The sequence below is a fragment of the Macrobrachium nipponense genome, chromosome 4 (genome assembly GCF_015104395.2).
Source record: "Macrobrachium nipponense isolate FS-2020 chromosome 4, ASM1510439v2, whole genome shotgun sequence".
NCBI lineage: Eukaryota > Metazoa > Arthropoda > Malacostraca > Decapoda > Palaemonidae > Macrobrachium > Macrobrachium nipponense.
The window spans coordinates 122,356,844-122,379,382 of record NC_061100.1 but is presented as its reverse complement, the minus strand read 5'-3'; the positions used below and the strand labels follow the sequence as shown (position 1 = coordinate 122,379,382).

Sequence of the window (22,539 nt, the reverse complement as noted above, 5' to 3'; positions counted from 1 at the left end):
CGTGAATAATAAAAGAAGTAAAGGAGATTTAACGCCATTTCTTAGAAGTCCTGAGGAAAGGAGACCGGGGAAGGGAGAAGAACGTCAATCATTCGTCTCTCAGGTCCAACTTTCGTTCTTGCCCCCAGAGACACGTTGGGTTGGGTGGTCTCTTAGGTTGTGGTGGTACATCGGCTTTCCTGAAAATGCGCCGTTTGAAAAAAATAGTGAAATTAATTTAGTAACAAAACACAATAGGCAGATAAGTACAATATCGGGGAAAATATAAGACATTCACACATTTTATATATATATATATATATATATATATATATATATATATATATATATATATATATATATATGTGTGTGTGTGTGTGTGTGTGTGTGTGTGTGTAGTGTGACACACACACACACACACACACACATATATATATATATATATATATATATATATATATATATACACGTGTGTGTATGTGTGTGTGTGTGTATATATATGAGTTTGTGTAGACTTTATGCATGTGTGTATTATGCAAATGCACCAAATTCTTGTTTATTGCATTTATTTTTATTTTTATAAATTTTTTTTTTTTATTTATTTTGAAACCCTAAAACCACACTTGGTATAAGTTCTGACTGGATTTGCCTGTAGTTTTGTGAGACGTCTTTAAGATGACTGACGTTTAGTTGTAAAAATTGACCGTATATATGCTAGATAAATAGATCAATAGAGGGAGGAGCAGTGAACTCATTAGCATCAGAGGTCAGTGCTCCATTTACAAATCTTGTGTATATAAGTATATGTGCGGAAGAGCTCACGCATTGCTGTAGGTCCAGAAAAACCTTACTTAAAAACTATACAATATACAGGGTGGTCCGAAAGTCTTGTTACCCCTACCAAAAAGTGCCAACAATAGAGGTACAAGTATTGCAATAATACAAAATACATATCCTGGATTAAGCTTATTCTTGTTGCCCCTAAAATTATTTTAATTTCCCCGATTTTTTCTCATAATATTGTTAGTTTTTTTTATTTCAGATGGCTGAAAGCAAATAAACTGAATCCAGTACTGTATTACTTGTTTTTCTATTGTTTCAGTGTTCTTATTTCGTTCTATTGTTCTTACAGTGAATAAACTGAGTCCAGGATATGTATTTTGTATTATGCAATACTTGTACCTCTAATTTTGGTACATTCTTTAGTGTGTACAAAAAACAGACATATTTATATGTTTTGTGTACATTTTCATGCTAGATAGTACAGTTAAATGAAAAAATCAGTTTTCACATTCAATTTTTAAGAGCATTGCGTATAGTTAGCCCCGAGTATATATTGATAATAAAATGGATACAGTTAGGAACAGACAAGAAGTTAGAACATCTTGTATTATCAATACATCAAGAGTGGTATAAAGGATTTTTTAAGATAATAGCGCAGAAACTAACAATAAATGTTCATACTACCATATTATAGCAATAATGTCTGATATATTTCCGTACCCCTTGAGAGCTTTGGAATCAGTGTAGCATTTCAGAGAAATAGTGCAGTGAAAGAAGCACCTATAAAGAACTCCTCCAACAATAATAAAGAATGTCCATATGAAATCCCACGTAGTTCACGTGACAGTTTTTATGCTGATTACAATGGAAAATCACTAGATAAGAGAAAGAAGAAGCATAAACGATGTATAGGATATTCACAGATCAGTGCAATTGTCGCTCTTGTTTTATTTCTGTAACATACTGGAAAGAAAAATGAGGTAGGGGCTAAAATATAAGAGAAAGATTTTCTTACAATAAGAGTATCAGGCAAGGAATGAATAAATTCGATCCATTTTTTCAAAATAAATTCTTAAAATATATTGAATTTAAGGAAGATCATATACCCCGGCCTACGCAAAGGCTTGAGTACATCAGCAATAAATATGATGTATAAAAGGAGCACTAACGTCAGACCCTAGTGAATTACTGCAACCTCAACCTCCTCGCTCTTGTTTTCTCTCATCAGGTTTGAATATTATTTTTCCAACCGTCTGTAAGTTCGTTGGTACTCTCACATTGTAAATTTCTGCCTCTTTATATTTGTTCTCTTGAAAATATTTCTTAGAAAACGTGAGTTAGCGGGCCAGGTTCTATACTGTACGTTTACGAAAAAAATATCATGTGCACTGGTGATTTCAAGTGCATATATATATATATATAATATATATATATATATATATATATATTATATATATATATATATATATATATTATATTCTGTGATAATAAAATCCGAGTCGATCTTGCTTGTCCGCCCCGGGTGGAAGCGGGGTAGGGTGGGGATCGGAAGGGTAGGTGAGGCATGATACATCCACCCTCCTGCCCCGTGAGCGCCATCATGCTCATTACCCCCAAAATTCTGTGGTTCCAAAAACTGACGCCCTTTAATTTGCATCAATTTCTCCAAAGAAGGTATATACTGTTGGAATTCTCTTTCGTCAGCGCAGGAAGAATTAGGGCCACATCATTTATGTCATTTCTTTTTCACGACGATCTCTCTGAACTCAAGGACAGATTCGTAGTCTGCTCAGTCATTCGTCCTGTGCTTTCCTCAATTCAAAAGTTTTATGCAGAAATAGGATTGACAGAATCTCATGCCTATACGGAAGAAAATGGTATTTATGTTAACTTGGTTTTTTCAAGTCTCTTATTGTATTTATACAATAGGAAGAAGCGGTTGCAGGCGAGTTTGAAAAGACGCAGCAGTAAGGCGTTTGGTGCCAGTCACAACCGATCATGAATTGTTTTGCTTTTTTTCCCCTATTTTAGTCACTTGTCTGCCGTGACCATTAGCCTGTGTCGTTGTAATCGGAACTTTTATTTTTATTTTTTGTTTGTTCTATTGGCAATATTATCCCTACTCTCAAGGTTTCTCTCAAATTGACGGTATATCTTGACGATACGATAAAGTAAAAGATCTTGGATGACTTCGAGTTCGGAGCATCCCTCAGAAATGCTTTGGTGATTATGAATGGCAGAGCTGTATTGTACCCGTCATGGTATCTTGCCCTAATTGTACAGTTGCACTCGTTGCTTATATCCAGGAATCACACACCTGTCACGCACGCAGCTTGCAAAAAGACGTGGAAAAAAAAAACCCCCGCCTTTTAGATATGCTAGGTTCAGTTTCCTCTCTCTTGATTTCACGGTGCGCATCGCAGTCGTGAATGATGCCAAGGGTGGTCTCCCGTAGCGAATAGGCACCGAAGCACGCTTGCAAGAAAATGTGTCTCGAATTTTTCTGGCTTTTTTCTTCCCTTCCAACGTCTCCTCTTTTATTCTTATCCTTTGTTGGTTGTTTTTCGAAGATTATACGAAGTGGTGACTGTGAACAGCAGATGGCAACAGTGACGGAGATTTCGCTTTAGAGCTAGAGTCAACGTCAAGTTACGTATGTACGTTGAGAACTTCTAGTTACGTACGTGCATTGAGAACTTCTAGTTACGTACATACGTTGAGAACGTCAAGTTACGTACGTTCGTTGAGAACGTCAAGTTACGTACGTACGTTGAGAACGTCAGTTACGTACGTGCGTTGAGAACGTCTAGTTACGTACGTACGTTAAGAATGTCAAGTTACGTACGTACGTACGTTGAGAATGTCTAGTTACGCACGTACATTGAGGAACGTCACATTTTCGAGAAAAAAGAAATGCTTAATCGTGGACAGAAATAAAAAGCCGTAGGATTAACGTTAGACAGAATATTTAAGCGGCATAAATTACTATAAACTTTATTAGTTTGTAAGTTTAGCCTTGAATCGGTATATTATTATGAATCGTGAGGTACAGAAGTTGATTAATAGTAAAGGAGGTCTTCAATTGCCAACGGCTCAGTTCGTTTGCATGTTCACTAGCGACTGCCATAATATTATATCTTCTTTTTTCTATTTCTGATGCCATAGGCCGGTTTGCTTACTTGCATTATCCCCATTAAACTTTCCATTAACTCTTCCTTGTATCTCAGTGAAATATGCATGCATTATTTATAGTCTTAGCGAAAGGCATGTCTGAAAAACATTGGTGCGCTTCAAGATCGAACGATACGATTGAACTGAAATCAAATCCGAGGAAAATGCTCTGGATGTTCAAAAAGTAATGATTTATTGCAGGTTTAGGTATCAATACGAGAATTGCGTACTATGAAAGCGTTCAGAAAGGTATAAGGTTAAGAAATGAAAGCGACTGGTAAGTCACAATAGCTGATAAGTGTGTTTCTGTACATCTCTGTCATAAAGGGACATTCCTCATTGCCAGACGTTTCGGGGAGTCATGTAAGAAATACCCTTTTAATTATTAGGTAACCTACCCTTTAGGGGGCTGGTGCCATCAGTGCACCTCTCGGGATTCAACGCAGGCATTACTTAATGATCTGTGCAGTGTTTCTTCAGCCGCTCACTGTAATCCCTTTCGCTCCTTTTACTGTACCTTAGTTCATATTATCTTTCTTCCATCTTACTTTCCAGTTGCTTCAAGGTGCAACCGCGAGGTTTTCCTCCTGTTACAACTTTCAAACCTTCTTTACTTTCAATTTCTGTTTCAGCGCTAAATGACCTCATAGTTCCCAGCGTTTGGTCTTTGGCCGAAATTTCACATTCCAGTTCCAAAGAGTTTACCTGGAACATAAGTATCGAACATTGTTCAGTTTATCTATTCCAAGAATCAGCGACCAGGAAATAACATTCTCACTTTCACTTTTGAGAGTTGGCCGAGTCTGACTGAATTCCTTCCAGGTTGGAAAACTTGTGAAGCTGAAATAAATAGTTGACATTTTGATATGTCGAGAGTAGGTGTTCGATCACTTTGAATTTTTGTCTTTATAGCGTATTCTAGATGTGGAAACTTTAGAAATGTCGTTGGCTTGCTTGTTGATTCATTGAATGTGAATTATCAGAAGTGGCAGCTACCATGGTCATTAGTGCTAAGTTAACAATTGTAGAACAGGTTGCTCATTTACTAAAGAGAGAGAGAGAGAGAGAGAGAGAGAGAGAGAGAGAGAGAGAGAGAGAGAGAGAGAGAGAGAGAGAGAGAGGCAATTAATATGGTGGAGCGCTGGTAAACCTAAGTAAAAAATAATTGTATGCACGTCTGTAAAGAAACCAGTATAAGAAAAAGCATTTCAGGCTTTGGTGTTGAAAATTTTAGACAAATCTCTATATCTTTAAACCAACCAACCCCTGTGGCGTGTTATGTAAATTATAACTGTTTCCCCTGGGGTTTCTTCAGCCAGAGGGCTAGATGAATACGCCGTTCTGGAGGTAATGACTCAAAACTGGCGTATATATCTATATATACCGTGTATATTACATTCAGTGCCGTTTTCAAGGCGATGGGATCGGTCAGAGTCGTAGACTCTGTGATCCTCTTACGTGGGTAGAAAGTTGATGTGACCTTCCGTTTCTGAAGAAGTTCCAGTGAATGGCCTAAGATGTCCTTCTCCCATCGAAATCTAGAAAAGGCTTTATTATTATTATCATCATTATATTCCGTAATAGTAGCCGAAAAAAAAATGTTCAACTCAGTGCTGATAGCTTGGTGGAGGCTACAATAGACTATGTCTTTGTTCGGGAAATTTTTCATATAAAAGGCCCAATAAAGAGAACGAACAAGAATCATTTGACCCCAAGTGAAAGTTTAGTACGTTTTGTTTTCGTATCAATAAAATGCTACCGTCTACCGTGTAAGGCGCCTTATACGTTGCCGTAAATAATCATGATTCCCTCGGGCAAATATTCCTCGGTTTTGTTTTTCGCTTTATGTGTTCACATATATATATATATATATATATATATTATATATATATATATATATATATATATATATATATATGAACATGCTGCTTTTAAGAAAATATCGTGACATTGTGATACCTAATGAGGTTTCATGAACTTTAAGGCGTGGTTGTTAGTATTTTTCTTGTCACACTCACTAAACAAATATCTCCTGCAGGAAGGGAAACCTCCTGTCGGCGTTTTCTCATAAATAGCTCTAGATGATAATACACGAGAGAAGCAAAGTTGCGTAAAATTCACGTGAAAATCCATTTAATTATTGCAAATGTGCCCAGACCCACGTGAAATAAGCCAAGAGGTCTGGTAACTTTCTGAGCAACCATCCTCAGAATTGGATGGCCATATGAAATTTACAGTGATGTGAAGAGACAAATAGAACAGTAACAAAAGCAAAAACATAATCAAAGATTCATTTTTAGTGAGAGATCCATTGGAAAAGTGAACCTCAAGAGTTTGGAGCTTGGAAGTTTCTACATGACAGCCTCCTTCCTTGAAGCTGCCAGCGCCAGCGGTCATATCCTTACCAAGAAGACGACAGGAATTTCTTCTGCAAGACTTAGGTTGGCAACTCAAGTAACTTGTGTCAAAGTATGGTGTATTCAGAACTCTGTCCGTGTGCACTTCTTTTTTTGTCCGCACTTTTTCTGTACGCAGTGAGATCTTAAAAACTACTGAGGCTAGAGGGCTGCAGATTGGTATGTTGATCATCCACCCTCCAATCATCAAACATACCAAATTACAGCCTTCTAACCTCAGTAGTTTTTATTGTATTTACGGTTAAAGGTTATCATAATCGTGCTTTTGGCAACGATAGAGGACTGGTCACCATCGGGCCGTGGTTAAAGTTTCATGGACCGCAGATCATACAGCATTATACAGAGACCACCGAAAGATACGCCGTAGTGACTGTACAGAAAACTCAATTGCGCCGAAGAAACTTCGGCGCATTTGTTACTTGTTTTCGTGCTTACTTTCGAACTCGCCGGGCAAATAATTTAGTAGTTTTTTCGCTAGGTTTTATTTTCTTGGTGGCTTGTGAATCTTTATCATATTTTAGGATTTTCTTTATTTATTTTGACTTTTTTCCGGGCCGTTTGAACCTTGTACAAATACTGATTCCAAACAGAAGGTTTTTACCTCCATGAATTCTTTTCTTAGATAACTATCAGCTTGAAAATTTTTTTAATGCGTTCTACCTTTTAAGTATGCATAACTGGAATACCTCTTTAGATATTGTTTATATTTGAAGGATCATCTATTATGCTCACACACACACACACACACACACACATATATATATAGTTTATATATATATTATATATAGTATATATATATATTATATATAGTATATAATTGTTCAGTAATGATTAACATACACATACACACGCTTGGATGATATTCTCTTCATTGTTGATGGTCTTGCGATCTTGTGAGAATGTTGTTATGTAACACATTTGTTCCGGGTGTCTTCTTCGACGCATCTGGAATCCTGTGACATTGTTTTATTGTACTTCGATCGAACAGAGTTGTTTACGAAAGTATTTTCTCTTTTGTGCCTCCGCACTCTCGCCTCATCATCTGAATATCTTTGTACATTTCGAGAACATTTTCTCACACTGGATGCTTAATAAATTAACTGACAAGAGAGCGAGTAATTGTAATTTATGAAAGCTCGTGCTGAGGTCACAGCAATAGAAATAGCTAGCTATTGTATAATAAATGCTTATGATGAGCTACAACCAATACCGTCCTTACTTTTCAGATATGTAGCGATTCACCGTGTCTCTTTCAGTACTGAAGACAATCTACTATCGCTTAAGTAGCCACAGTCACTTACTGAATGAATTTTGTGCAATAATGAATCTGCTAGAAAGTCTGTACGACTGCATAAATCTCTATTGGTTATTAGGGTACATTCCCTAAGGATGCTTGTTGGCAGCAGTGTTGCCAAAAGTCACTAGACGAAGTTTTTTTATGATTTTATTTTACTTCTGTGTCTTTTAAGAAATGTGACCCTTTTAAACCTACTTGTTAGAAGACACCGCGAGCAAGAACGTTTCTGACTTGGTCGCTTGGAGTTGTCAGGCATTCCTTACCTTTGGCGGAATTGCTTTGAGTTTTCGAGGACAAATGGCGGAATTTGACCCTCAGGTCGTATTTTGTATGAAGGACATATTCCTTTTAATCGTAGTCTCGTCCATTCTTTGTCTTCTTGTCTCTTACCATCAACAGACACGGCATCTCTTCGATGCTTCTGCAGTCACACTCCCGTAGTTGAATGCAAAGACGTTACATTATAGTGAATTGACGCTAATACTCCTTAGTAGATTCAGAGAGCGCGTAAGCACTATTGAGGCAAGCGTATTGGATTCTCGCATGTTGTGTGGTCACCATGTGCGTAAGGTCACTTTTTCTCTCCGCAACTCCCTAGCAAGTGACATCATTGCTGAATTTATTTCATTATTGTTGTAGCTCATCAGAAAGTGCCGTTCTCGTGCTTATCATGGGGTAATTACTATGCTGGGCCTATTTTAATTTTATAGATGACACCTCTGAGTATGGAAATGGTACATGGCTTATTGTTGTGGCGTCAATGTCCTATCTGAGCATAAACAAAGGAAATCGTTGCTAAGCCCCATTTTTTGTCTAGCAAAGGGTGAGTGCGAGCCAGCTGACAGACAGGTCGCGGAACCAGAGGTTGACTGAGGTGATGACACAGGACTGGGCCGTCGAGAGCGGTGACCAACCTCTCTTCGGTAGTGGCAAGGTTTTGAGGTTAGCTAAAAAGCTGTTTGCAGTTCTTGTTTGTAGAAAGTGGCCGGATGGCTTGCGCCCAAATCACTCGCCTCTCTGTCTTGCAAAGCACGGAAGCTGTTTGCGCCTCGGCTTCTGCCAGCGACAGTTCCTGTCTAGATTAAGAGGATCGATTTGCCTGACAGTACAAATCAAGGTGACGCCGTTTAGATCAAAGAAATGTGCGCACTAATACGAATCAACTTGGTATTGTTTAGATAAAAGTATGGGTTGGTGAAACGATAAACTTTATTGAATGCTATGAAGAGGAGAGAATTGATATGTATGCTGTATTTAAAATTGATTATATATTGAATAAGAATGAACTTAGTTAAGAAGAAAGTGTTAATATTTTAAAAGAAACTTGATGGTATTTAAAATAAAACATAATTATGTAGAAAGTAACTTGATATTGGTTAGATAAAAGTATAAATATCCGCAAAAGTATAAATTGAACTGTTACCTCACAGTAATGGAACAAACGAAGCTGTGTGGGTGAAATCATTGGTCATGTGCAGAAAAGTAAAATGATAAGTGTTCACAAATAAATGTGAACATGGCTGTGGTTTGGTTACCTGCCTTCCCTGGGCCTCTCAGTCTCTATTCAACCCCTACCCCTACTTATCGGAAATCCAGTTACCCTCTTTATGTCTGATATTACAGTAATTTAAGTCATTCATTATGACTATGCAACAAATTAAAGAATCTTTGAATCTTATGTATCTATATATATTATATATTTATATATATATACATTATATATGTGTGTGTGTGTATATTTGTACATATGCACACACACACACACATATATATATATAATACTAAGATTTATTGTCGGCTTTCCTTTTTGCTGCTATTCTATGCCGTCTCTTACCCGCAGTATAAGGCGTATATGGTAAATTCGGCCAAAAAAGAACATATGAATAAAAACCACATTATTGTTTTCAGGATAGAATACTGATAGAGGGGAAGATAAAGAATATAACAGGATGCGGTGTAGAACAATTCGTGTATATTTTCATAAGTAAACACTGACTCCTTACAGTTCAGAAGATATAAATGCAGAAGTAAATAATGGCGCTAATCTGTCTTGATAGAAGGATGAGGATTTGTACAATTAACATTTTACCTTATATATATATATATATATATATATATATATATATTATATATATATATATATACACATATATATGTATGTATGTATGTATATTATTATTATTATTATTATTATTATTATTATTATTATTATTATTATTATTATTATTATTGTGTTTAAACTTTTTGAGATTTACAATCCTGTTAAAAAAAGAGAAAAACTTGTCGCTAAATAGATAAGTAGCCTATGTAATGATTTATCGACTGGTCCAGATGTCGAAAATGATATTATATATATAATACACTACAATATATATATATATATTATATATATATATATATATATTATATATATATATGTGAGTGTGTGTGTGTGTGTGTGTGCGTGTACAGTTGATGTTCGTAACTGTACACGCGCCCACGCCCGTGCGCACACACACACACACACACACATATATATATATAATATATATATATATATATATATATATATATATATATATATATATATATTATATATGTGTGTGTGTGTGCGCGCGCGCCCGCGGGTGTACAGTTACGAACATCAGTCGAAAAGTACCAGAAAGAATAAGGCATTGGCGCCCGGGCGCTTTCAAATAGCATTACAGTATGTCGTAAATTGAATAACATTAAAAGTGATTTACACAGTCAGGAGGATTGTCCCACGGTACGGTAAGGTTTGACAGTGTGGCATCTTGGCAGAGCATAAAAGCTAACTCTGAATAACAAGTAGCGGTCAGTAATAGTAGAGGCACAGGTCTTAAAGGCTTATGGGGAAAAAAATGAAAGACGACTTAGCGTAGCCGTATAATCTTCGGACGACGAACTAAGTCGTAATCACTGTCATTGGTAACAATAAACATTCCATTTCAAGCGGTTTCATCTACTAGATGGATGCCCCTGATATCGTAAGTCCCATAGGCGGGTGAGGCCGTCAGTGGGCTTCATGCGGTGCACTGTAGGCATTACTTAAGGTTGTATACCGCGTCCCTTCGGCCCTAGCTGCAACCCCTTTCATTCATTTTACTGTGCTTCCGTTCACATTCTCTTTCTTCTATCTTACTTTCCACCTTCTAACAATTGATTAGTAGTGCAACTGCGAGGTTTTCATGTTACATCTTTCAGATCTTTTAGCTTTCAATTTCCGTTTCAGCGCTGAATGACCTTGTAGGTCCCAGCGCTTTGCCTTTGGCCTAAATTCTATAATCTACTAGTCGTATGAACAGTATTCAGCCATATGTATTAGAGGTGCTCAGGCCTTGACTCGTGGAAAAATGCTGACCGATTCTACTCGTGATTGTTGACCGGCAAAAGAATTTTAGATATTGTTGGAAGTCTCGTGTTTCGTGAAAGATTTTCTCAGTACGTCATTCATCGTCTCCTTTATGGCATTCCGGTTTTTAAACAGGATGATGGTATCTTGGTCTTTTGAAACCCAAGGGCCCAGATAATTACAATGGAGGATAATCAGCCGTGCCAAGGATACGAGAAAGACCGGAAGAAGTGTGGAGGGACCCCAGTGATGGGGGTCCCTCTCCCTACTGAAAGAAAATGGGAAAGGCAGTATGAAGTAAGATATGCTTAATTATACATAAACGCATATATATATATATATATATATATATAGATATATACATATATATATATATAATATATATATATATATATATATATATGTATATATATTATATATAACTAACTTGATCAAGCAAGAAATATATCAAACGTGATGCTATGTATGGCACGGAGGGAGAAAAAAAAAAAACGAGAACTTGCCTATAGTAAAGATCTCGGCAGTTCTCGTTTTTTCCATTTCCCTCCGTGGCGTTACCTTTATCCTTCCTCTTTCCCACTGTTATCCCTACATTAAGGGGTCGGTTGCCTGATGCGCCAACTCCACTGCCTTCTATCAAAGGCATCATCCTCCACCAAATCTCTTCTCTCCATATCTTCCTTCGCTTCATCTCGTCCTCTAATTCTCTGTTTCCCTCTCGATCTTCCTTTAACGGGTTCCTCCCAATCCCTCTTCACTCTCTCTTCCTCATCCATCCTCAGCACATGCCCAAACCATCTCAATCGTAACTCTCTTATCCCCTATGTAATCTTTATAAGCCTGCCCTTCTTATTTCATCATTTTCCAGCCTCTCAAGCAACAATATTCCCATAATCCACCTCAGCATTCTCATGTATGTCCTCTCAAGCTTTACTTCCTCTTTTCTTCTTAGAGCCTACGTTTCTGCTCATACATTAACACTGGTCTTATCACTGTGTCATTGATCTTGGCATTTAGCTTGATTTGCATTTTCTTATCACATACCACTCCAGCTACCTCTCTCCAATTCCCCCATGCAGCTTTTATCCTATTGTCAACTTCAGCTTTACATCTTCCCTCTTGGCTTAAAGTAGATCCTAAATTATTCAACTTTTCTGCCTGTTTTATAATCGAACCTCTTCTTTCTTGTATTACTATTCTCTCGCTTATCTTCCCTACTGTTCAGCAAAACCTCTGTTTTAATCACATTCACCTTTAAGCCACCCCTCTCTAAAGACTCCTGCCACTCTCCAACCCTTCAATGTAGGTCCTCCTCATTTTCAGCAGTAATCACCAGATCACTGGCGTACAACAAATCCCATAGCTCTTCATTCCTGATCTCTTCACCCAACACATCCATGACCAACTCAAACAAGAATGGGCCTAATGCTGACCCTGGTGTAATCCAACACTGACTTCAAAGTTTTCTGTTTCCCCAACTGCTGTTATCACTTTTGTGCTCGTTCTTTTATATATCATCTCGAACAACCTAACCAACTTTTCTAGGACTTTCCTTTTCCTTAAACACCAAAAAATCACCTCTCTTGGGATTCTATTGTATGCTTTCTCTAGATCTATGAATGCATAATAGAGCTCCTGGTTTCCCTCTAGCCTTCTTTTCTTGTAGCTGTCTTACTATGAATATGGCATCCACCATCCCTCTTCCTCTCATGAATCCGCACTGCTGTTTCCCAATCTTTCCAATCTCCCTTAATCTCTCATCCAGTATTCTCTCTAGAACTTTCAATCCATGCTCTGTTAGTTTAATTCCCCTGTAGTTACTGCAATCCAGGACTTCTCCCTTCTGCTTATATATATATACCATTAGACTCTCCTCCCAGTCCCTTGGCATTTCTTCCTCTTCACATATAGCTTTTAATAAATCCAACATCCATTTCACCCCCTCTGTACCTAGTAATTTGATCATTTCAATTTGGAACTCCGATGGACCTGGTGATTTACCATTCTACATTTTCCTTAATGCTCTCTTCACTTCAGTATCTCTTATCTCCATCACTGGCCTCTCCACCCTCTGCGCTTTTCCCATCTTCTCTCTCTTATTTTCAGTTGTTCAAAATACTCTCGCCATCTCTTCTTAATGTCTTCATCCCTATGCAATATATTTCCATCACTATGTTTGATGACACTCAATTCACCCAAAACCTGTCTGCCTTTTCCTCAAGTGAAATCTTACAGATATCCTTTTCTCCTTCTCTTGTTCCTAGACTTTCATTCAACTGCTCTGCTGCCCATCCAATAGCCATAAATACCCTCCTTCTCGCCTCTCTTTACCTTACCTCTGCACCCTGTGCATGCCTTACTTTCCAGTCCTTAAATGCTTTTGATTTTCTTTTAATTGACTCTTGAACCTCTCCATTCCACCACCACTTTTCTCCTCTCGACACTCCATATCCACTGGTTTTTCCCACCAGTTCGTCTGCTTCCCCCACACATATTTCTCTCATGTCTGCCCAGATATTTTCCACCCTGTTACCCTGTCCGAATTCTACGTTCCCCCTTTCCAGACACCTCTCTCTCACAGTTCTAAATTGCTCCCCTTTTCTCCTTGAAGATCCCAATCTTAATTCTAGATCTTCTCTTTCTCTTCTTGGTTTTCCTATCTCTCACTTTGAAATAAATCACCACTGACCTGTGCTGCTTAGCACCTGCTACTCCCAAAATCACTTTGCAGTTTGTCACATCACTTTTGTTGGCTCCTCTAACCAGGATGTAATCTATTTGGCTCTGCACTCCTCCATTTTCATAAGTTATGAAGTACTTATCTAACTTTTGAAACCATGTGTTCATACAGCCCAGTTCAAATGTCTGAGCCATCTCCAATAAATATTCCACATCTTCATTTCTAATCCCAAAGCCATGGCCTCCGTGTACCTTCTCATACCCGTCTCTTCTCTTTACCACCCTGCCATTTATATCAGCTCCTATTATTAGTTTCTCCTCCTTTTTCACTGTTCTAATGGCAGCCTCAAACTCTTGTCTAAATAATTCTTTTGCTTGCTCCTGGCACCCCATCTGAGGAGTGTATGCTGATATTATATTTACTACCTTGTCCCCTATTGTTATTAGAATCTTTAAAAGTGTATCACTTACTCTTTACTTCTACCACTTTTTCATTCCAGTTGTTACTTACTATAATTCCAACTCCATTTCTCCCCTCTTTGTGACTCGCTGTAATCTAGCTTATACCCATTTCGTATCTCTAGTTCCACTGCCTTTCCACTTATAGTCTCCTGCACTCACAAGAAATCTATCCTCCTCCTCTCCATCACATCTACTATCTCCCTCAGGTTTCCTGTTAAAGTACCTACGTTCCACATACCTGTTCTTATCTTCTATTCTTTCACTAACTTCTTTGGCCACAGTCGTGAACCCTGTGGTATCTCTCGCCCATTTATCGCGCCGGTGGGGGGATTCTGGCACGCGTCGCTTTTAGGGGACTCCCCAGCCGCACTCATATTCCTTAAAACATTAGGCATGCCATTTTATATATATATATATATATATATATATATATATATATATATATAGATATTGATTTATTGACTCATTCATTGATATTTTGAGATATACTATATCTGAATAGGTAGTATTTTTGGTAGTGATGTAAATGAAAATATATTTATGTACAATAACAATAACATCTATATGATGAAGAGATAGCCTGCCTGCTAAGAATTCAAGTGATGTGACCGAGGTAACTTCACCAAGATATACAGACTGTTTACTTTAGTGGTTTTGTTTTCCATGGGTGTAGCTATTTCGCTAGTGTGTGTGAATAAATCAGTCTGTCGGCCGGAATATTATAATATATATATATATATATATATAATATATATATATATATTTTACTTTATATATATATATATCATATATATGTATATATAATATGTATGTATATGATATACATATATATGTGTGTGTGAACGTATGTATAAAAACTTTCTCATCAGCTACTGATCCTTATATCTTTAGCTATACCCCATTGTATTTATACAAACACACTCAATGTATGACCCTAGAACTGGTACCAGGACTTGCAATAGATCAGAGGCAGTGGATGTAAATGAGGCCCGAAACCCAAAACACTGAAGAAGCCCAGAAGTCAGTTTTACGAGTTGCTACAATTTATTCCCCTTTGGCCACCAATTACGTCGCGGTCAGTCTACATAATTATAATCTCAAGAGAAAGTAAAATCAAACTACTTTTTTTTCTCTTGTGAACACTTGTGGTGTAGGACTATGGCCTCTCAGATACGTGTATAACGCAATTCAGGCAAAGCCTCGATGACCGAAAGACAAGCGATGTCCTCTCCGGACTTTTCTCTGTAGATTCGTGCGTAACGCCATTCAAGCCAAGCCTCGGAGACAGAAAGACCAACGTAGGGACGAGGAGAGGAGAGATGAGGCGTGAGGCCAGGCTACAAAAGCAGCCTCAGACCTATACGTCTCCTTCGAAGTCACGTACCAGACGATATTTGGAGAAAGGGACAGGAAAATGACACATTCAGAGAGCAGGAGGGAATCGCTGAGATCCCAACCGACTGATGCGGAGATTTCTGACCTTTCCGGAGTGAAATCTGGAGATAAATGGAACACGGACGGATTGTTGCCTTTAGAAATGAGATGACGCCGTTACTGTACGCTGAGCAGTCTCAGGATTTGACATTTATAACGTAAAAGTAATGGACACTTTTGTTGCCTATATGAAAAACTTTCGAGTCATTCTCATTCAGAAAAAACTCCATTTGTAACAGGACGTAAGACCAATATATAATATATATATATATATATATATATATATATAATATATATATATATATATACATATATCTATAAATGTGGGTGTGTATCATACATAATATATATCACATATATTGAATTATCCCATAGTATTTTCGTGTTAGAATTATTATATAATACTCATGGTCATATCTGTTGGCCTTGAAAATGCGATTCCGGGTGTGTCACGAAACGTTGACATTAATAATAAACAAACGCACACATATTTATGTGTGTGTGTATGTATGTAGTATGTGTATATATAATTATTTATATATATATATATATATATATATACACATATGTAAATTATATACACATTCTATGAATATATATTTGTTTATTTATATATATGATATATATATATATATATATATATATGCATGTATGTGTGGATGTATGTTGTATATGTATAGATCTTAAAAAAACCACGTTTTTACAATCCCCAAAACTAACCATTCGTATTATTCACTACCAACCATCAAACAGAATGAAAGAAAGCCGTTGAGAAGCTGTTGCTTAAAAGCGACGAAAGTGTCGTGCACTCTGCAATGCCTCCAATGCAGAGGAAGGAAAAATGTTGAGTGAAGTCTTAGAAAGTATCGAGTACAGAATCGATCGCACCTTCATTAACGGCTGGCAGTCGGTAGTGAAGAGAAAGTTGATGGATTACCCCAAAAAAACAAGTAAAATTGCGCCGAAGATTCTTTGGCGCAGTCGAGTTACCTGCACAGCGTATAATGCTATATGAAACTCTCAGCCTTGATCCAGGAAGTTTTAAACCACGCCCCGTTGGTGGTCTGTTTTGTTTTCATCTATAGCGGTGCCAGACGCACGATCATGACTAACTTTAACCTTAAATAAAATAACTACTGAGGCTAGAGGGCTGCAATTGGGTATGTTTGATGATTGGAGGATGGATGACCAACACACCAATTTGCAGCCCTCTAGCCTCAGTCATTCTTAAGATGTGAGGGCGGACAGAAGAAGTGCACACGGACAGACAAATAGCCATCGCAATAGTTTTCTTTTACAGAAAACTAAAAATGATAAAGAGCGAAGCTAAAAACTGAAATTATTACTTCTGATGCAGAAGGTCAGAGCGGCACATTAATAAAGCCGACTTGATTTAGATGAAGACAAGTTGAATATTCCCTTTATACTTGACATTGACATTGTTATTGACATATGTAGCGTCATAGGAATTTCTACGAGGAATCTTGATGAGAAAATGTATGCTTTTATTGACGTTTAACTTGACGTAAGATCAAATCTGCAATTTTAGGATGAAAATCAAGATGTTCAAAATATCTAATAAAGGATCAATATTGAGTTACGCGCAGATTTTTTTCTTTTCGATGAATATAAACAATTTGGTATCTTGGTGAAGACTTCGTCAAATTGTTTGGCTCCCATTTTCCTTTGCTCCCATTTTCCGTCGAAACTATTATCGCCAACAAAGCCACAACACCGCCTTAACTAGATGCAAATCGTCACTCTCTATTTTTGATGCCCTGAAATGGTATTGAACTAACCTTCATGTCGAACTAATTCGGTGCAGTGGGAGAAATCATGTTTCCGGTTCTCTCATGTTGTTAGGTCACCTTCTTCGTCACTCTGGGACTTAAGCAAACCGTTATCTCAGGGTTTGGAAAGCAAAGAGCAACGCGAGAGAGCCGTATACAGTGAAATGTGCTATCAATCACCGTCCATGAGCAGCTTTGGTGAAGTCCTTGATTTGATCATAGACCGTATCGAGTTTTAAGAGTCATGTCACGCAAACCTTTTTATGGCGGCCAATTTTTTGTCTTCCTCGTAATGAGCTATTTTTTTTTTATGGTTGCCTTCTGTCATCTCTTATGTACTTATTTTGCTATTTTGCTATTTCTGTTGTCATATTGCTTAACGGAAATAGAACCTGTATTGCAAAGAAGGCTGTTGATTATGTTTATTTTTTTTCCTTTTTCTCTCTCTCGCCGTTTATACTTGGATACAGCCTGCGGGTTTCGTTGGGGGAGAGAAGAAGTCTTTTCAAGGTCACGGCTCCTCGACCTTCACAATGAGGGAGGATGAAACGTAGAAGCTTCAAGCAATCAATGGTGTTGTTGTGGCCGAGAGCCTCTGGCCAGTTTCAAAAACAAAGGGGTTTTACCCTGATCATAAAGGTCTTGCCGGTCATGACAACAAGCACCGGAGAGGCCTTTTACGTAGTTGAGCCCCATCATTATTGAATTGCGTTATTGTCAATCAACACCTGAAGGCCACTGAGATGACAAAGAAAATAAATTCCTTCAAAAAGTTAAGAATAGGAGTACTTCCGTCACAAAAGCTTAACAGAAGAAAAGGTACTCACTAGTGTAGTTATACATCTGATTTACCTTTAAATCCTAGAACTGTAGAATTCTTATGAACACCGAAGAGGAAGAAACGCAGGAGGATCATCAAATAAGACAGTGAAGAATTATCAAATAAGAAAATGTAGTAAACACATTTTTCTTTCCTAGGCTGTTGGTCGGTAGGCTTGTCTCTGCCCCATTATCCTTGCTTGCGAGTGTGAATAAGTTGCAAAATTTTGGTGCAAGTCATCTCGTAATAACGTAAATATTATCATTATCAGTAACTTGGTCTATACCACAGTCCATAACGATAATTTCGGTAAAAGTCCCGGGTGTCAAAAAAATGTACGAATGAACAAATATCGGCACTACAAAATCGCAGGTTTGCGTGGTGGTTGAGTACCTAAGGGCGCATTGAAGTCGCCCTAAATCAAGAGGGTGGGGTAATCGGGGTGTGCCCAACCCCACTTCACCGAGGTAATGCAATTCAGATTACACCCCGGACCCTAACCCCGGGGGTGGAGTGACGGGGCGGACCAGAGGTATCGTTGGAGTCCTGTGGTGATCAAGTAATAGGAACAGAAACAGAAGGAATAGAATATAAAACTGATAAACCTGAATTCAGGAGACGTCACCAGAAAGTAGGAATCTCTAGAATTCAGGCGTATTAGTTTTATTTCGGGGCGGGGCGGTGGTTTGGGGTGGGGGGAATAGTGCTGCCGTCAGTACACTTCATGCGGTGCAGTGACTGTATATTTCAGTTCTTTTTAGCGTCCCTTCGGCACATAGCCTCAAAAGCCCTCCATTTCTTTTACCTCCGTTCATATTCTCTTCCTTATTTCTTTCGATCTTCTCCCATCAGTGTTTCATAGTGCAACTGCGAAGTTTTCCTCCTGTTACACCTTTCAAATCTTTCTACTTACAATTTGCCTTAATTTTATATGATTGGGTAATTGAGAATTAAATATATATATATATATATATATATTATATATATATATGTATGTATATATATATATATATATATATATATATATATATATAATAATATATAATATTATAATATATATATATATATATATATATATATAATACTATATAATATATATATATAATATATATATATATATATATATATATATATATATATATATATATAATGTGTGTGTGTTTTCCTAGCGTGTTTGTGCGTTTATTTTTGAGGGCTTGCGCGCGTGCATGCAAGCAAAGAGCATCGCTCCCAGAAAAAACTGCCTTGTAATTCATAGGAAAGAGCAATTCATGGAGTCATTTCCTCCAAGCCTGCTTATGACGTTTCTTCGGAAAAAGTTTCAATGGACATTTGTGTTTTTTTTTTTTAACTTCCCAGACAGCTTCTTTAGCTAAATATAACTTTTTCTCCCTTTGCTCGTACGACCGGTATTTAGTTTCCTGAGAACTGTTGTGGAAAACCCAGGTTGCCGACATTTCATGAGCAGGCAACTCTGTGACGTTTACCTGACAGGGTTGTCAGTGTGTCTGGATTTCATTATTTTTGTCATTCATTCCCACATGATATACTGAGCCGAATAAAAAATATTCCGAAATCATTTTGCTTTTAAATATTTGTAGTTCATGATGGTAATAATAATAATAATAATAATAATAATAATAATAATAATAATAATAATAATAATAATAATGTTTTTTCATGCGTACGTGCAGCAATGAAATTTCTTGGCTCACCACCGTCAACTCTGCCAGTGGAATTAGGATACAGAAAGTCATGACTCGCCTCAGGTCCAGGTCTAGTCATGCGCGCGCATGCGCTCGCTAGGGTGCTAGAGGGCTCACTTGCAGTCGCCCACTTGAAGGATCCTATCTTTTGAAAATTGCTGGCCCCTCCTCAGTTTCCTTGAACTCGCAAACGCTTAAATTTGAAGCGACTGTTGGCAAAGTTACGACGCGGCGACCTTGACCCTCGACGCCCTTACGGAGAGGAAGCTTTGGAGATGAATAATTCTTGGCAGTATCTGCTGCCTATAGCCGCATTTATTCCCTTCCTCAGTCGCTGGGTTTCCAACGTCGGGATCCAGCCTTTACCCCCTTTGCCCGCCCTGTGATTAAAACATATTACCTTTTGGCAAAAACCCTGACTGGATTCCAGTCCCACAAGATCTTCGTTACGTCAAAAGACTCGAGCCCCTAACCAGTTTCAACAAGAATTCTCTAGGAAAACTGCTCTCCCCTTTCTTCCCTCCTACCCCCCAAACCCTCCCTCCCCATGAGTCAATGTTGGCCAGCAGTACTGGAGTGGGTTTTCACGTGAAACTTGTCGTTTTCTAGCACTGCTTGGCAAGGGGTAATGTTCCTAGTGTTGATCGTGTTGCTTTTATGTATAACACAGGCAGTTGTAGTAGAGGCCTTGCTCTTTATGTTGTAGCAGTAGGATATCACTTATAATAAAACCAGTGTATTTTTCCAGGAATAAATACCGCCTCGTACATTCTGAATAATGGATGTTTTAAGTTTACCGTCACGAGAAGGGTAGCAATAAACACTAAAATATACCTAGGAATCAAGGCATCGCAAACTACAGAAAGAAACAGGAAAGTAGATAAATATTTTGAATTTCCGCCCTTGTTGCTTCATTCAGTTCCATGAGCAAGTGAAGTAACATGTGAATAATTGTTGTGTCCTAATACCAATGACACGTGTATACCCGACACACACACACACACACACACACAGAGAGAGAGAGAGAGAGAGAGAGAGAGAGAGGGCGAGCGAGCGCACTCAGGGCTATTATGATCTCATTCTCCTTGTTGATAAAAAAAAATCGTTAGACCACTGACATCAGTATTTTGCCTTAGGCCTAGGTTACAGCCGGCCTTGATCAAAGCCTACTTCCTAAACGTTCTGCTTGTAGTGCGCTCACAAACTCGAGTAAGTCACTTGGTTTTGAAAACATTATGATCATGTAAAAGGAAATGATTGTCATGGACAGCTCTTTCGTTTTTAGATTAGCTACAAGAGTTTGCTGCTGTGAGGTCAGCTAAATCTATCAATAGAATCAACTGAGTACGAAGCTGTGTCCTTTACCTGACACAGGAATTTTGGTCTTGTTGCCTTCTCATCTGTATGAAAAATCTCCAGTACCGGGATCTTGTTATGAGTTGCAAAAGCCTCAAGGATAGACCTTCATGTGCGTCACTAATGAATAATTGCATACAGAGAAATGAATGCCAAATACGTATATACTACGCAGAGTGATGTACGGATTTGCCAGACCCAAAATGGAACCGGTTAGTCAAGGTTGAGGCTGATTACGGTATACTGCAAAAAAAAAACATAAAAAAAAATAAAAATAAAACAGATCGATCGGTCTTGGCCCACAGCAGAGTTTATCAAGGGATGTGCGTGCGTCACAACCCCCAGGTTTAAGAAGATGTGTACTGAAGCACTTTATCGATGCTAGAGGTTTCTCGCGGTAGTTCAGTGTCCGTAAACTGGTTATCTTATAAAGATTTTAGTCCTGGACATCAGGTAAAAAAAGCTGTCACAAATAAATTTAGTGGCATGAGATGCGATAGGACACAATGCGATAAAATAGGACGCACATGAGATGAACATTCGCATAAGAGAGATGAATTTGGAACGAGTGAGGTGTCTACAGAATTTTTCAGGCCCTGAGGTGAACTATGGCCCAAATAAGACTGAATGTGGCGCCAGTTAAGTACGTTTATCTTAGTTTTACCAGACCACTGAGCTGAATAACAGCTCTCCTAGGGCTGGCCCGAAGGATTAGATATTTTTACGTGGCTATCAACCAATTGGTCACCTAGCAACGGGACCTACAGCTTATTGTGGAATCCGAACCACATTATATCGAGAAATGAATTTCTATCACCAGAAATAAATTCCTCTGATTCCGCGTTGGCAGAGCCGGGAATCGACTTCGGACCACCGGATTGGCAGCCGAGCGCGAAAACCACTCGTCCAGCGAGGAACTTGTGGCGCCAGTGAAAAAAACAATGTATTAAGTTCCTCTTTTTTAAATTCTAGTGGGTGTAATGACAAGATGGAAAAAAGCTGGAAAAGGTCTTCTTATGAAATGCCTCTGCAACAGAAAGGAATCTGATGAATTACATAGGCTTAGCTTTTTCCCGGAGATACCTTGCAAAAATACAAGACTAACCTTCAAAATGTAACGCAAGGTTGGAATTCGTTTTGATTAGTCACAGTTGAGTAATATTGTCAATATTTTAGGATATAAAGCCACTTCTTGTTGAAAATCGGAGCGAATAATTAGGTTTTACCTCTGTACGGGTTGTGAAAATCTAGTTTTAAGTCCAAGGGATTCATTTGTGGGATACTGACGCATTA

General features: G+C 38.1%; 1 protein-coding gene across 1 annotated transcript in view; it reads left to right on the top strand.

The window, feature by feature from the left end:
- The window catches only part of LOC135211109 (CD109 antigen-like), a 192,643-nt gene that overhangs the window by 39,131 nt on the left and 130,973 nt on the right, over positions 1-22,539 (top strand). The window lies entirely within an intron of this gene.